This window comes from Octopus bimaculoides, chromosome 5, assembly GCF_001194135.2.
Source record: "Octopus bimaculoides isolate UCB-OBI-ISO-001 chromosome 5, ASM119413v2, whole genome shotgun sequence".
In the NCBI taxonomy this organism is placed as follows: domain Eukaryota; kingdom Metazoa; phylum Mollusca; class Cephalopoda; order Octopoda; family Octopodidae; genus Octopus; species Octopus bimaculoides.
Window position 1 is genome coordinate 85415416 of NC_068985.1, and position 18603 is coordinate 85434018.

General features: G+C 34.4%; 1 protein-coding gene across 5 annotated transcripts in view; it reads right to left on the reverse strand.

The window, feature by feature from the left end:
* The window catches only part of LOC106878768 (irregular chiasm C-roughest protein), a 177553-nt gene that overhangs the window by 50754 nt on the left and 108196 nt on the right, over window positions 1-18603 (reverse strand). The gene's annotated exons all lie outside the window — the stretch shown is intronic.

The following is an 18603-nucleotide window of genomic DNA, read 5'->3' on the forward strand; positions in this document are numbered from 1 at the left end:
GAGAGAGAGAGAGAGAGAGAGAGAGAGAGAGAGAGAGAGAGAGAGAGAGAGAGAGGGGGAAACAAGGTAAAAGAAGGAACTTATGAGGAGAAGTGACTTATGAAAGGGTGAAGAATGTCAAGACATCGTTGTATATGGAATTTGGGAATCAACAACTAGAAGAAACTTAGTTCATAGGAATAAAAGAAACAATGGAAAATAGTAAGACATTTTGATGAAAGAATGACGAGAGGCTAGCAGAAAAGATTTTATCAAAGAATTTTTTCACCTTCAAGATTATAGTTTCTTTCAAACCACTAAAAGAGCCTCTATATGGTCATTCGACTAGCTAGGAATAGCAGTAAGATTTCTTTTTTAAATCACAGCATACTGCCTTTAAAGATATTCAAAGCTACAGTGGACCATATAGTATTAGTTAGATGAGGCCTGAAAAAAGATAAGAGTGAAATGTATTTTATCAGGACTGACAAAGTTTCTATTCTTTTCTGTGGGAGCATAAGCCCCCATAGGGAAGGAATGACAAAAGTGTGACATTCATACTCTTTATTATAGCACAACATGGACAATGAGGTGAGAACAGAGGCAAGATTAAATGGGGTTGCCACTGCAGTAGCAGTAGAAAAGGCAGAGTAAAGAGACACTATGTTTCTGGACCAGAGTTTAAAATGTGTTGGTCAGTGACTTCTTGATAATTAAGCAGGCAACCTTAATTCATAGCAAGCATGGTTCTTGCTCAATGGCTTTTACTATGACACAGCATATGCATAAAGTCAATGGTGGAAAGGAAAGTAGGTGATTGATCTGACCTGCATGTATTACTGGTACATATGTTACTAACTCTAGAAAGATAAAATAGTTATGCTGAAATAGATAATAATCCTTCATCCTATATTCTTAATTGGTCAAGTTTTATGTTTGATGGTGAGAATCATTTCAAAAGTCAAGCTATTCAAATGCTACATTTTGAACTTATTGATAAGTTTGATTTCTTCAATGAAAGAGTCTTTATCAATAAGTTTTTTCATTACACAGAATATTTTTCATGAGTATTGACAATTCAAAATAAGAGAGCAGAAACTGAAAACCTGTTTCAAAAAATATTTCATTTTAAAGCAAGATCAATCTGTGTTTTACTTGCAAATTAGCCAGAGCTATACAAAGGGATGGGATATAATTTTTTCCTGTGAGGATTGCAATGGAAAAGATACTTGCACTGTCAAGATTGCTGTTGTTAACCCATGTGAGTTTCTCTTTCGTGAGACTATTACACAAATTCAATAGCAGAATGAAGTAATTCTTTGTATATTAGTATTTTTAGAAGTATAATTGTATGAGCTATTTCTAAAACATGATAGCAGCCTTAACTTAATTCTACTGAAGAAATGATCAAGCACAGACATAGAATGAGTAAAACAAAAGGAATGGTTTACTCCTGAGGTTATCCAATATCAACCAACAAATAATTTGATTGGAGGTTTGTTAATATAATTGCAGAAATATGAAAATATGACATTTGGAAATTTGTTGAAGTGGAACCCTGATATCAAAGAGTAGCTTTCACATCATTCCAGTCAGCAACATTATTAAAAAATGGTACATGAATTTCTGACATTCTTCATGAGGCACACTAGTGATTTGGTGAAACATGAGCAGCCTGCCTTAATCCAATTAATGTACAGACAGACAGACACACACATGTATACATATATTTATATATTTGTGTATGTGTGTGTTTGTGATTGTGTGTGTGCTTGTGTGGTCAAGTGCAATAGTTTTTAAATGAGCTTTGAACATATTTATTTCTAACATAAACATGGTACTAACTTGAAATATATGAGTATATACTGCTGCGAGTTGTGTATCTCAAAGTAAAGCAACATATATACAGGGGTTGGGCAAAATAATGGGAACACCTAGCATCATAGAATCATAATTTTGAAATATCTATAAAAACTGTCAAAAGCTTGTTTATTTTATGTTTTTTTTATTTATTATTAGTGTTGCTTAATATGTTTTGATAAAATTGCTGTTTCTTTTCAGATATCATCAGAAAAAGGTAATTAAAATTCATTAACATGACAGATCTAATGGACTTACAAAGCGGTAAATTGTTGGTGCTTATATGGCAGATACTAGTGTAATGAAAACACCTGAAATGTTTGGTGTATCAAGCAGTACTGTCTCGAAAGTAATGGTAGCTTTTGAGAAAGAGGGAAAAACCTCCTCGCCGAAACAAAACTCCGGAAGCAAACCATAACTCTCAGAGAAGGACTGTCAGACTCTTACGCGAATTGTTAGAGAGGATCACAAAAGTACAGCTCCCAAAATTACTGCAGAGCTTAATGACCACCTCAAGAATCCAGTTTCCACAAAAAACTGTTTGCTGGGAGCTGCACAAAACCGGATTGCATGGGAAGGCTGCAATCAGAAAAACACTACTTTCAAAAACAAATGTTGCAAAGTGTTTAGAGTGGAGTAAAAACTGACAGAATTGGTCCCTAGAGCAGTGGAAGAATATTATTTTCTTGGATGAGTCATCCTTTACCTCATTTCCAACCACCGGCCGAGTATACATGTGGAGACAGCCAAAAGATGCATCTGACCCAGACTGTCTTCTTCCAACTGTTAAACATGAAGGAAGATCTGTGATGATCTGGGAGGGGCTATACCTTAGAAATCCACTGTCCCAATGGTTTCCCTTCATGGCAGAATTAATAGTCAAGACTATTTTATCAAATTCATCCTATGGTTGTGGAACTGTTTCTGAAGGAAAACAATTCAAACTTTGTACAAGTTCATACCTCATTGAATTCAAGGTGTAATTACTGCCAAAGGTGGTCCTCCCCTATATTAAAATAAATTTGTTTGAAATTCTAAGGTGTTTCCATTATTTTGTCCAACCCTTGTATATGCACACACACACACACACACACACAAACATGTGCATACATGCAACACATCATAACTATGCTGCAACTTCTAAGTTGACCTTAATGCAATCTTTAATAATGTCTTCTTGATGCTTGACTATGAAATTAACCAGAGTCTGAATGGTGTGACACTGACATTCAGAATTCAAACATCCCAGAAACATGGTGGCTTCAATCAGTAGCTTTCTGATTGTTTACAAAAATTAACTTGGTTAAGAGATGCCTGTTTTGAATCACTCCTTAAAGTAAATCTTTACAACTTTCTCTGCTAAGATTGTTGAAGCAATATCTAGATTAAAGAAGCTTGGAGTTGAAACAATGCATTTAGTTATCCACATGAAACACATTCAGTTGCCAACCATTATACTAGACCAGTTTTGGCTTCTACAATAAAATATTTTTCTTTGTTTATTTGAAATTTTTTAATCAATGCTGTTCTTAAAGTGTAGCAAAATCAGATATATGCACACACTCTCATATATAAAAGCAAGTGACTACATATTCATACATACAAACATGAGAAAAGAACTCAATATGAAGTGCAGAGAAATATAAAATTTATAATGTTACTTTTTTTTATATACGTGCATGTTTTTGTGTATGTGTTTGTTATATGTAAGGTAAGCACTATTATATATCCCGATCTAGTTTTTGTCTCCTCAGCCTTTTGTGCAACTCTACATGTCAATAGTTTGAGTACAGTTGACAAAAAGGCTAATTGAATGGCATCTAGGCCTGGATGTATAAACCTGCTTACCTTACATAGATCAAACATTGCACACTGTTAATACAAATGTGTTTAAAGCTGATTAATATTGGTTTCTTGAAAGACAATTGCTTTTGTGAGAAACTTGGAGTAATAACATTTAAAACTGAGAATGTTTGAAATACACCCATAAACACTTTCAAGCAAGTAAAAACCTGTTCGTTATTTATTTATTTAATTTTTTTTCTCTGTATTTCATGCTTTATTCAAATTCCAAATCTATCTATGGTTATATAGAATATTTGATTCTCTATGCCAATATAAAATGTCACAATATTTAAAAAATAAAAATATTCTTGAGAATGACTTTAACTTCATTTAGGAAACATTTTTTTTATGCTTTTCTTTTTCCCCTCTTTGTTGGCTAGATAGACAAACAAAATCGATTGGAAGAATATGAGAAGACTGTTTGCAAATGAGTATATTATTGGTACCGTTTACTGTTTTTTGTTTTTTTAAATTTCATTTGCTTAAGTCATTTTTCAAAGGGCACTTCAGATAACTACATTGTGATGTTTACAGTGTGTCTGTGTGCATGTGTACAAAAGTATCAAAAAATGGATGTGAATGTGATAGCACACAAGGTGATAACTGCGTTGGGCTAATATAACTATGAAATTGCTAAACTTTTGTTAAACTGGAATGTGTTTTTTATTGAAATTTCACTGTATTTGTTTGTGATTTTCTCTTTGACAATTGACAAATGCTTTCATTTTTTCTTCTCTAACACACAGATATATGCTCTGACACATGCATTTGTGCATGTGTGTGTGATGCATACACACACACACACACACACATATTTATATGCACACAGACATACATACACAGACATACACACACACACACACACACACATGTGTATCTTTTATTGGAATTTATCATATTGCAAGCTGAAAAGTCACAGCCATAAATTTTTAATGCAAAATAAAGAAAAGAAAGCTGGAAAAATTTTAATGAAAAACTGAAACATCCACAATTCTTATTTTAAAATGTTTATGTGGCATGACATAAGAAAGGACAAGCCCATGACTTCTAGTCTTTTTCAAGCAAATGACCCATATTTTTTTTTTTTTAAATATTTGTAAGAAAATATCTCTGACACCATTTTGGGAAGCTTGTTATATTTCTGATTGCAGTTTTCATCTGCAAGGCATATATGATGTGATTGATGAACTCGTTGGGAGCATTTAGCATCTATACAAGATTGTTATTATTATTATTACTAGTAGTAGTAGCAGCTGTTGTAGTAGTAATAGTAGTAGTAGTAGTAGTAGTAGTAGTAGTAATAGTAGTAGTAGTAGTATAGTAGCAGAAGTAGCAATGAAATCATCATTATCATCATCATTATTAATAGTAGGTATTGTGTTTTTGTCGTTGTCATATAATTGTGCTTTCTTTCCGATTTCACATACTGGATTATAACTGAGGCACTAAATCACGCCAGTGGATGGGGAATGGGGGGGGGGGGAATGGGCTTTGTCTGACCTCAATGTTTTACCCAGTCATTTAGCAGTGTAAATGAACGGAACTGAACTGAATTAACTTCAGCTGGGAATTGAAACTGAGTCACAAGCTCAGCTTACTAAGAGCTTATTTTGGCTTTACAATTCATGCTGTGTCACACCACTTCAAGCTACACCACACCTCTATTGATTTAGGATAATATTGATTATGAAACAAATTACTTTTAAAATCAAATATATCTAAAAATTAAAAAAAAAATGAAAAAAGACTGCATTTTTGTAAAGTTTTTTTTTTGTTTTATTTTTTTAAAGATCTTCACATTATTGCATTAAAGTTTGTAATAGACTTATCTTTTTTTTTTTATTTTGTTTATTTTTGTTGTGGCTTTTGTTGAATCCAGATATGAAAAATATACAATTTCTATTTACAGACAATTTAATTTTTTTTGAAACATAAAAAAAAAAAAATGTTTTTTTAGAAGCATACACAAAGACACATTAAAAAAAAATAGGCTACATATCAGCTACTAAACAAGAGAGTGAGAGAGAGAGAGAGAGAGAGAGAAATTACAGAAAGGATATTCGCAGACTTGATTTGAATACAAGAAAACACTTTTTTTAAGATGTCTGCCATTTTTGCAATTAAGGGGTTAATGAGACATAGAGGAGGTATATAATATTGATGATGGCTTTTTCAAAAAAATTGAAAAATCAAGTACCAATAGAAATTAATCACAATCATGAGTGCTTTGATGAGTTCTAGTAAAATCTGACAAAAAGTAAAAGATTTACGGATTCAATGAAGAAAAATGAAATGAGTATTTGTTTATTTATCTATTGTTGTTGTTGTTGCTATTATTATTATTATTATTATATAGTCTTATTATTATTCAATATTTTTTAAATTTCTAATGCATGCTTTCACTGAGTGCTGTTTGGTGCCTTGAATATGTACAGTTTTTTTCGTTTGGTTAGATTTTACTTTGTATTGTGCATGTGCTGTGCTTAAGTGATACCATTTTTTTGTGTGTCAGGTATATTTGTAAATCATGGGCTTTTTTTTTATGTATTTGTTTGTGTTTTTTTTTTATCATTCCTGAAGCACTTATTATTTATAGGGAGTGTTTCAGTTTTCAGGCCCCCACATTCAGGTTCTCTCTGTTTCCATATCTTTATATTTAGATAATTTCTCTTTTTTTTTCTTTTAGAGACTCAATATCATCTGATGAGACAACAAGATATTGTTGTTATTGCTTTTGCTATTATTATTAGTTGCTATGTGAAATTTACATGAAACATTTTTTTTGGTTTTAATTGCAGATTTTTTTTTTATTGCTTTGTATTTTTGGTGTTTACTTTCTATTCTCCTTGCAATGAAGTTATTCATTTATATGTTTGTTTTGTCTTCAATTCTAAATTCTTATTTTCACAAGTATTTAAACACTAGATGTGTGCAATCACAAATATATCATCATTTAACGTCCATGTTCCATAATATGCATACTTACAAATATACTTTATATAAAACACACACGTACGCATGCACGCACACGCACACACACACACACACACCCAAAATCAGAGTTTAAAATTTACAAAAAAGTCTCCAGCAGGATATTATGTAAGAAAATATAATCAGTGGAATGACTGATAATAGAAATGTGTCATTATTCCTTTTTAAGAGAAACATTCTTATATTTCATGTCATTCATTCTTGCATCAGAAAATTATTGGATGTTGGAACGAAACCAAATGCAAAGAAATCTCTGTGACTTTGTTAAGTCTGTGGCACAAAGCATGGGGAACTCAATTCCAGTGTCTATGCAGTCAAGATAATCAATGAAATACATTTAACCATTGCAAGACCCCGTTTGCTCTTGTAATCTTCCATAGTTTTCCTGTTTTATCTATTTATTCTTTCACTTGTTTCAGTCATTTGACTGTGGCCATGCTGGAGCACCGCCTTTACTCGAGCAAATTGACCCTAGGACTTATTCTTGTAAGCCTAGTACTTATTCTATTGGTCTCTTTTGCCGAACCGCTAAGTTATGGGGACGTATACACACCAGCATTGGTTGTCAAACAATGTTGAGAGGACTAACAGACACACAATTATATGCATGCACACATACATATATATATATATATATATATATATATATATACATATATATGACGGGCGTCTTTCAATTTCTGTCTACCAAATCCACTCACAAGGCTTTGGTCGGCCCGAGGCTATAGTAGAAGACACTTGCCCAAGGTGCCACACAGTGGAACTGAACCCGGAACCATGTGGTTCGTAAGCAAGCTACTTACCACACAACCACTTCTACACCTTTATTTAATTATTTATTTAATTATTTTTCATCAATATGCATTCATGAAAGAAAATAGCTTCATTGAATATTTGAATTTTAGAGTGATCAAATGAGGAACCCAGTAATTCTCTGGTAGGCTTATTAGAGAATCAGACAAAATGCTCTTTACCGAATTCAGTTCGGCTGAGAGTAACTTTGTCTTTTGTTCTTCTGAAGGTGATGAAATAAAGTACTAGTCCAGTGGGGATGATTTAGAAATAATCTTGAGGGCATTGTATAAACTACTTTGTGATATTTCTTTCAGCTGAGGTAGCTGTGGAGATCTTAATGAATATCTGACAATATGGCATCTTGTAAAAGAAGGCAATGAGAAATCAACTCTATTCTCCTATGAAAATTCTTTGATAAGCACATTGTATTTGCCAAGGAAGTAACTAATGGTTGTTTATCAATTTGACGGTATATGTTTGGCCCCAATGTTATCCCTGACTGAACAACTGATGATCAGAAGCATTCCTGTTATGAGAAGTCTATCTTTTTCCTATGTACAATGAACGTACGATCATATAATTCAACATAATTCTTTTTTTTTTTTTCTATCATGACAGGATATGAAATTAGGAAAATGTTATTTTTAGTAAGTGACTAAAATTGATTTTCATTTACTGATCTAAGGTCCTTGGAATGAGATTCTGGGGACAGGCTGGTGCATCTCTACAGTGTTTGTTATGCCGATGTAGGGACAATTTTGTCATTCACTTTTGACAACCAGTTCATTTCCAGCTTCATGTCCTGATTAAAAGCAATATGGCAAAGATAAGGTCTCTGAGTTCAGCCTCTCTTACTTTAGTGACAGCAGAAATTTTACAAGTTACCATCAATGAGATTTGGGGTGCAGATGTCTGGGATGTTGCTGTCAAAAGCTTCTTCATTCAGCATTGCAGATAATATCATACTGAAGAGTATTGCCATTTTTATGATTAACTTTGGACTTATTTTCTTCCTGGTAGTATCCATTTAGCAGAGTGTACTTGATGTGTTTTATTAGGGTCCCAAAACTAGGGTTTGTTTTTTTATCCTATAAAACTAAAGATTCCTTACTACAGTGTGATGTGTTCATTTAATCAAAGCAATGTGACTAACAAAATGAACAAAAGAAAAAGTGAAGACAACAAACAGGGTGGGTGGGTGACAAAAGAAGCAAAAGCATGATGGTAAAGAAAAAGAAAGAAAGAGAGAGAGTGAGTGATGGGGATTAACAGAAGTGGATAAATGGTAAGAGGGAAGTCAATAAGTGGTCCAGGGCAAAGGGCTGATAGTAGAGTGCGAAGGGCACAGTTTAATAGATTGGTCTCATGATGGGAAAAAGAGGGAGAGTGGTAAAGATATTAAGAGGAGGGACTGAATATCGGTGAATTGAATGCCAAACCTCATTTCATAGGAAGCTTAGAGCAATGAATAGAATAAACGGTGAATGAGAAAAAAAAAAAAAAAAATTCAAGTTAGACCAGTTCACAGCCTGCATAGTATAGTGAATAGGGGAGACCCACTATTATCTTTACTTACAGCAGCAGTATGGTACAGTGACTAGAAGAAAGGGGGGGGGTGACAGAAAGAAGCATGTCATGTGTGTGTGTGTGTGTGTATGTGTGAAGTGATATCAACATTTCCACAGACTAGTTATGGTTAATAAAAAAATAACTTATTTTTTAAAATCATTTCCTTTGAAATAGTCACTTTCTGCAGCAATAGACTGGGCCCCAGCATTTCTGCCACTTTTAGAATCCAGCCTAGAAGTTGTTTCCTGTAAGCGAATTGAAGACTGAATGCAATTTGTTCTTGATGTTGACAACAATGTTACAATGGCAACCTTTGAGCTGCATTTTCATCTTGGGGAAGAGACGAAAGTCTGCAAATGCTAAATCTGGCGAATAGGGTGGGTGCAGCGATGATACCATGGTGTTTTTGGTGAGAAACTCACAAGTGAGGAGAGCTTGGTGACAGGTGCATCGTGATCCTGAAGAATCCATTTCTTTGCAGTTCACAGATTCAGTTCCTTTTGCTGAATGTCCTCCCTCAAATGCTTCGTCACCTTCTAGCACTTGTGCTGGTAGCACGTTAGAAAATCATTCGAGCGAAGTCATTGCCAGTGCCGCTGGACTGGCTCCCATGCAGGTGGCACGTAAAAAACACATTTTTGAGTGTGGCCGTTGACAACACCGCCTGACTGGCCCTCGTGCCGGTGGCATGTAAAAGCACCCACTACACTCTCAGAGTGGTTGGCGTTAGGAAGGGCATCCAGCTGTAGAAACTCTGCCAAATCAGACTGGAGCCTGGTGCAGCCTTCTGGCTTGCCAGTCCTCAGTTAAATTGTCCAACCCATGCTAGCATGGAAAGCGGACGTTAAACAATGATGATGATGATAATGATGATGCCAATGATTGTCCTCCAATAATCTTCATGCACAACCTGATGACCTTTCTCCACATCTCTAGGGGTGATGCTCATGGCAGGTCTTCCAGATCACTCATCATATTCCAGGGATGCTCTTCCACTTCTGAAGTCTCCTTGCCACTCAAAACATTGTGTATGACTTATTGCCTCATCACCATAAGCTTGCTGAAGCATGTTCAATGTCTCTGTAGTAGACTTTCCAAGTTTAAGACAAAACTTTATGATGGCTCTTTGTTCTAACTTCCTGCCAATGACAAAAATCACAGACTACGTCATACACATGATCACAAAAACACAAATTTCACAACTTGCAAAGTAAACACAACAATGTCAATTGGCACACTGCCCCATGAAGGTCACTGCTAGCTCTCACTGCACAAGCAACCATGTGCTGCCATCTGTTTGTGCACTACAGAACTAGTCCGGGAACCTTTTTGGTACCACCTCATGCATGTGCAGACATCTTTGTGTCCATGTCTGTCCCACCACTACCAGACAGCTGACTGCCCTCTTCCCTGCAATGTACCAGCTTGGTAAAAGAAACTGACAGAACAAGTACTTGACCTTCTCCCACCAAAAAAAAAAAAGGTCAGAGGTCAATCCATCTGACCTCAAGGTAGCACCCCAGCATAACTGCAGTTATGCAGTGACTGAAACAAGCAAAACAAATTGACCACATATGTGTGGGAATCGATTCGCACATGTACAAATGACCATTTTCTTTTCCATTAGGGATGTTTATATGCCCTAATATTAGACTATTTACTATAGTCACTATACAATGAATGCTTTTCAATCCCCATCGTTTCATAGTTCAAGCAGAATTCACACATTTAAGTTGCATGGAGTTACTTTCTGTGCTAGAAATAACTGAAAAATCTCCTTCACCACTATCAGATTCCTGAAAATAACAGTGATGAAAATATGTTTAAACATCTCTTTTCTAATTAGTAAAGAGATGTGTATGCAGTGACGCATTTTTAGGTGGAGGTTTTGAGTCTTATTAAATATTTTCAGTCTTTATTTGACTACACAGGGATAAAAAAAAAGTTGAAAGATTTTAAGATCCCTCACTGAAGGACCTAAGCAAGATGTTTCTATGTCAAATCTGTTTGATTTTGTGGTGCTCATAGCTTTTTCTGTGACTGTAGTAATACATGGGGGGGGGGATGTGAAATGTTTAAGGACACAACATTAGGCCACACACCTTCATGGCAGAATAAATAGAGGTCATAGATTAATTTCTTACAGTTTTGAATAATTCTATTTATGTACGGGGTTCAAATTCAGTCATGGTCAGCTTAGCTTTTCATCCTTTTTGGGATCAATGAAATAAAGTTTTATTGAAGTAAAATGGTCAATTTAATCAACAAACCCCCTCTTCTCAAATTCCTCACTCTGTATCTATTTTGTTAGAAACTTTCAAATTTAGATCTGCCTAAGTCACTACTCAGAGTTTTAGTACTGGAAATCTACTCATCTTGCAGTAAATATTATTATTCTACTGTACCTAGCAGTATTGAGTGAAATGAACCAATACATCTAATTCTACAACCATGTCAAATTGCCATTCCCCCATCCCACCTACACAGTTTAGAGAGAAAACACAAACACATTTACCCACAGAACACAGGAGAAATATCTTAAAATTATAGTATTAAAACCTCTATTTTTAAGTTTCAATTGATATACTGATTCTTTACATTCTGATTTCAAATCCTGTCTAGGTTAGGTTTACTTTTCATTCTTCAAGGGTTAAAAGAAGGATCTGTCATGCATTGGGGTTATCTTAATCAAATTTACTATTGATTAGAAATTTTGTATCTCAAAAAATGGACAACAGAGCTTTATTGCATTGGTACAGTTTGTGAAAGACATAATTTCTCAAATTATTGTTGATGTAGCTGAGCTGGTTAAGGTTATATATTCTAGCCATTATTCTTTTATTCATACATAGAATATTAAGGAACACATTTTCAAATGTATAAGATTGTTGTTAGTATTAGTGGCTATAGTTTTTTTTTTTATTTGGATTCAGGTTAGTTGTGTTCCAGCAGACTTATGCTCAAATATATTCCAACACTGACCATCCCAGCTTTTATTCAAACAGTGTATCTATATCTTCATCTTAATCACCATCATCATTTTAATGTCAAATGTTTCATGCTCACATGGGTTGGAGAAAATTTGCTGAAGTGGAATTTCTACTGCTGGATATCTTTCCTATTGTCAACCCTCACCTGTTTCCCAGTGAGTTAACATTTACTATGGCCAGACACGTTTTTACAGAAGATTCGAAATGAAGGACAATGAAGGGCACTACATGCATGGCAGTGACACAACTATTATGCAAAATCAAGGCAAGGAGGCAGTAACACACATGCGCATATATACACATATACACATGGGCACACACACACACACATATGACAGGCTTCTATCAGCCTTCACCCATCAAACTCACTCACAAGGCCCTGGTTTTTCAGGGCCACAGCAGAAGACACAAGCCCAAAGTGAGATCAAATCTGAAACCATGCTGTTGAGAAGCAAACCTCCCAGCACACAGCTACGTCTGTGCCTCTTAGCCATGCTTTGCACCATTATCTAATCTAATGTACTTGATATAAGTAGCTAAAGTTGTTGTTCATCCCTGGGTCAGTCATTATTCACAAGACATGTGATTACAGATCTTCCAAGCTTTGACTACCACATCTTTATTGTAGTTTGGGGACTGTCCAATGTGTTCTTTCATTTCAAAATGATGAAATGTGTAATTTCAGAGACATTTGCCTGCTTTTTCTAGCAATTTGCATGACCACAGAGACAAACGCAAATGCAAAAATACATATACTCACATATATCATCATCATCATCATCGTCATCACCATGTAATGCCTGTTTTCCAAACTGGCATGTGTTGGCATGGTTTCTACAAGTGGATACCTTTCTTAATGCCAACCACTTTTCAGAGTGGACTAGGTGTTTTTTTTTTCTACATGGTAACAACCCAAACGAGGTCACCAAGTAACTTGGAAAACAAAATCACTTCAATTGAAGGGAGAATAGCATCAAAGAGATGACTTTGTGCTGGGTGTTGAGAAGTAAAGTATGATGGAGGGACAAAACAGGTGTCTTACTGTGGAGGAGATACATAACTACATCAGTCAGAAAAGAGAGAAGGAGAGAGAGAGAGAGAGAGAGAGAGAGAGAGAGAGAGAGAGAGAGAGAGAGAGAGAGAGAGAAAATGGTGAAGTTGGGATGTACTCTCGGGTTACTGCGAGAGGTGAAGTGGTACAAGGATTGGATAGGGTAAGTGTGTGGGTAAGTTGATGAGAATGCAAAAGGAGGGTGAGAGATGGCGGGGAAGAGAATACAGTGAGAGGACATGAGCAGAGGGTGTGGTCGTCAGGAGTTGTTGGGAGAGATTTATTAGGGACAGAATGTGCACAGGAGCAAAGATATAAACAACATGCCTTTAGGGCCTTATTTTGTCTTCAACGGACAGATCTTCTTAAGTACAGCAAATCGTCAGTCATCTTGGTTGTTTGTCATTTCCTTTGTGAGGCTCTGAAAGGCATTTTTCACCACTTTGTCCCCCACTTTGGGCTTCCTCTCTTCTAGGTTCCATCCACATTTTGGTGAATGTTACTCCTTCATGCAACCCTCCTCATCCATATACATCTCATGACCATATCAATGCAGCCTCCTCTCTTCCACTCTACACCTGATGCCTCTTATGCCCAGTTTTTCTCTCAACACACACTTTGTCATACATGCATACTGGCTTCATTTCTTTCAAGCCTCCACATGTCCTCTGCATTCACAGCCCATGTTTCATTACCATGTAGCAGTGCTGTTTGTACACAAGCATCATACAAACTGCCTTTCAATCTGAGAGAGAGAGACATTATGTTGCCAACTTTCTCCATCCTATTCTTATTCTAACAAATATACTTTCAAAACAACGTCTTCCATTGTTAATTATGTCACCTAAATAACTGACATTATCTACTAACTCTAAGCACCTTCCCAGCCATTTGGGGAAGTCTATTTCCTGTGTGTCCTTAGTATTCATTGCTCCTGCACATCTGTCCCACACAAGGTTAACTTACTTTGTTACTTCCTGTGATTCTACTGCATCCCTTTGTCCACACTTTCCATTGGACTCCCCACATGTAATTTCTACCCCTTTTTCCACACATCGACCAGGGTCATTTTCATGAAAGGATTAGTAACCTGTCTGTTTTCCATTTTATTAGAAAATTGGTCTCTGCTAAGTTAACCCTAAGGCCCTTCCGCTTCCACACCTACAATTTCCTTTGCACACACACACACACACACACACACACACACGTATGTATTTTCCACTCCCTGATGTAAGAAGTCAACTTACACATGGCTTCTGCAAGATGCAGTTTGCTTCTTGTCTCCCTTTTTGTACAATCTTCTCAAGACATTACACTTCTCTGTGACAGGAGTTAGTTTTACTACACAAAACAAACATCTGTTTGGGGCCCTGAACTTAACTTTGAATTTAGAACATGTTTGATAGTATTTTCAGTGATTTTAGAGCAGTTTGCAATGGAGAGTTAGCTAGTGTGTGTGTGTGTGTGTGTGTGTGTGCACGTGCACGCACAGAGGTGTGCATGCATGTGTGTGTGTGTGTATGAAAATCTGTTAGGTTTTCTTTTTAAGCTTTCCAGTCAGTGAATGCATGTTTTCTAGGTTTTTATTTACTTAGTCATCATGGCTGTGACCAGGATGGAACACTTTTATGAGTATTCTTAGCAATTTTTTTTTTCTAAAAACATTTTATACATTATTTTTTAAAGTTTTAGCTGCAATTGAATTTCACCATTTAAGAAAAGGGTGGATGAGGGTGTAAATCTTGATAGCCACAGTATTCCTTCAAGGAGCATAGAACGATGCCATATAAATCCCTTCTAATAAAGGGGATTTATGGTGGATCTGTTAGTTTGATGCAAGTTGGTAAAAGAAGAGTGGAATTAAGAATATAGGGAGAGACTGGCCTTGGTTAAGAAAGGGAGATGTATGGGCAAAAGTCCTGTATGCTCAAAAGTCCTGAGTTCAAATTTGTTGTGGTTGGGTTTTTCTTTCGTTGTGTCTCTGGAATATAACATGTTATTTTGCACTGCTTTAATTCATTTGTATTTCAGGGAATTTGTACCAAGTCTCATGAGAATGTTGTTTGTGATAAAGCACTATCCTATAGAAAGAGTAGGCATTAAGGTGAAATTGATTTTTCATCTGGATCATGTTATGAAACCAGAGCTAAGACTGTACCTTGAAAGTTCTCAAGGCTTTTAAGGGTTAAGAGATATTTAGATCATATAGTGAAAAAAAAGTCAAGAAGAATATAATACAGTAATAGTACACCTAAGGAGATTTTAGTTTGGTGTCAGTAGTGCTGACAACATAGGAACAACAGTTCTGAGGACATGGCATTAGTCAGTAGAGCAAAAAGGTAGACATTAGTGTAAAACATTAAGCTAAGTATATAAAGAAAGTATCTAATGTAAAGATACTACAGTTAAGAGCTTGAAGTAGGAAAAGTGCAACTAGGAATCCAGCCTGAGTTAGGTAAATATAAACAACATAACTAGAAACAGGAAGTTAGTTGAAGTGTAATAATTTTTAGCATGGAAGATACATTTCAAAATTCAGAGGAAGTTGTGTGGTTAAAAAAAAAAAAAATGATTTCAGGCAATCAGTTTTGAATATCTATCCTGTACTGAAATGGCCTTCCTCTTTGCAACATACTTGTAACATATATACTATATTGATGCCTTTTACAATTTCTGCTTGTAAAATAACAAAGCTGAAGCATATTTTTGTATCCATTAAAACTATTTGTTATTTTAAGTCTTACTTGCATGTGGCTGAGTGAATATTGCATAGAACTTTAAAATTGCTTTCATCTGATTATAATTAAAGCTTAAATATTGAAGCTATGCTTTTCAAGGTTTTTACCTGCACTTATTTAAATGTTTAAATACAATATTTAACTTCTAGCACCCTACAGATTAAGATATATAGATACATGAGGATTTTGTGGGGGATGAATGTATATTTTATTTATGCTTTTAGTAGCTCTGAGAAATATGATTCTCTTTACGAAATATTTATTTTGTCAAATAATAATAATAATAATAATAATAATAATAATAATAATACAAAAAGTAATAATAATAATAATAATAATAATAATAATAATACAAAAATGCAAGAATAATAGTAACAATTTCTGAATGCTTCTTTGAAGCATCTGAGCCAACTGACAGACTCCACCATTATAGCCTGAATGCACGTATTGATTGTAAAACAAAATTATTAGTTGGATATCATATAATACTGGATTAATGAGTTATCTTCGGATATAATGGAAAACAAAGTCATTGCAATTAACTATAAATTAAACCTCCTTGCTCTAAATATAACTGTATGTGAAGAGAACTGTAGTCCAAACAAACATAGTAGATGGTTGGGTGGGGGTTAATATTTTTTCCTCTAATTCTTTATAATTTTTGTGCATCGGCAGATTAATTACTTGATATAAACAACCATAATGAGCTTAATAAAACGATGATGACATTGTCAAAATGCATATAAGAAAAACATAAGAAAACAAATGTTATATTGATACTTAGTAAAATTGCACAATTTGCTGACATAAAGTGACCTATATCTAACACAGAAATGAGGGTCAAGGATATTGTCAATTCCATATCTCTTCCATTACTTACCGAAATTTTACTAGAACAGTACATTCAAAAAACAAAAATAATAAAAAAAAGCAATTTCATTCTACATTTTTTGGAGGAAAGAAGTGTTAGGTTGACTCTGACAATGCTTGAACTGTGCACTGTTAAATCTGCTGGATACCAAATTAATTAGGAACAATAATCTTACTATAATCACTGACAACTTTATACTACTATTTCACTCGAAGAGTGGACATTTTTATGACATTTCAAAACATTGGTGGTATATGGACCGTTCTTAGATGTAAAATATCTAATAATTGTTAAAATTACTCTGTCTACATGAAGGGAAAGATTGTGTATTCCATCATCTGGGCACTATTAGACTAGATAAAGGTTTGAACTATTATCCATTTGGTCCCAAGTTCATAGCTTGTTGCTGACATCTTGTGTTACTGGGTAAGAAATTTAGCCCTCAATTTGACTTGGTTTAGCTCTCCGGAGATAATTTTACCCGAAATTTTGGGAAATTTTCTTTGCCTTGGTAGAAATGTCTTTAATCTATCATTTGAATAAAGAACTATAACCTACAAGTTATCTGTTTGCCTTGTTTTAACTACCTGGAGAATATTTTCCCTGGTTTTCTGGGAAATTTACTTTCTCGGGGGAAGAAACATTGCTTCATATGTTAAAGGCTGCAATAAAGACCTAATATCTACTTACATCTATGGTATGTAAAAAGATAACATAATACTAGAAAATACAAGTATACTAATTAAAACTGAAGAAGGTTGCTCTGTAGAGAATGAATTTGAAGCACCAGAAGTCACAAAAACTAATTTTAATGATAGTCTAAAGAATTTGAATTTGCAGAAGTATATAATAATGAGACAAAGTGGTTTGCTATAGAACTGCTATGGTGAAGTCTGTTGAATAATTTTGAAAAAAGTCTCTGCTCATGTGTTTCTATGTGTATGTGCATATATATATATATATATATATATATATATATATATATATATATACATATACATGCATACACACACACACATATATATACATATGTACACACACACACACACAGATGCATATATTTGTATACACAGGATTGTTATAAAAAGTAAAGCTTGTACATTAATGAAATAAATGCAAAACATTAAAAAACTTCAATAAAAAATAAAATAAGTCCCTAAAAAATTCCAGTTTCTAAAAAATATGTACTTTGCCATGTTTATGAGATGAAGCTGTCCTTTAAGTTGTTGGTCAAGACCTTGGCACAATGTAATACTGGTTTTAAAAATATAAGTTTGGGACAGTTCTCGGGTAATTTCTTTTAAAATTTACTCTTTTTAAAAATGTATTATACACTTGCACATAGCAAAAGAAAATTTAAATATTTTGTGAAGGTGGTTGTGAGTGGGGAAGGGGACCAACAATAACCAGGTTATCAAAAGCCAAAAAATAAATAAATAAATAAATAAATAAATAAATAAATACAAAACTACATTTTTCTTCTTGAAAAACGGTGTTATTAAACAAACCAGTTTTGTTCTCTTTTTCATTTTACTACCCTTTTTTGGTTTGATTTATTCTTTCACATTTCTTTATAAATCATAATACAATTATTACATGCTTACATGCAGGTATTTGCTTTTCACATGAATATTTTGTCTCCATTTTGACATCACTAAACCAAACTGTTAGAGAACTATGTTTTCTTAAGATTTCTGTTTGATCTTACAGGAAGCAGTTAATAAACCAAAGCCTTGAAAATAACGGTCATCTTGATATTGTTTTTTTTTTTGGTTTCCTTTTACTCTCTCTCTCTCTTAGTCTTTTAATATTTACATTATATACATATGCACACACACACACATATATAAAATTATATAATATATACATATATAATATACATATCTTATACATATATATATATATATATATATA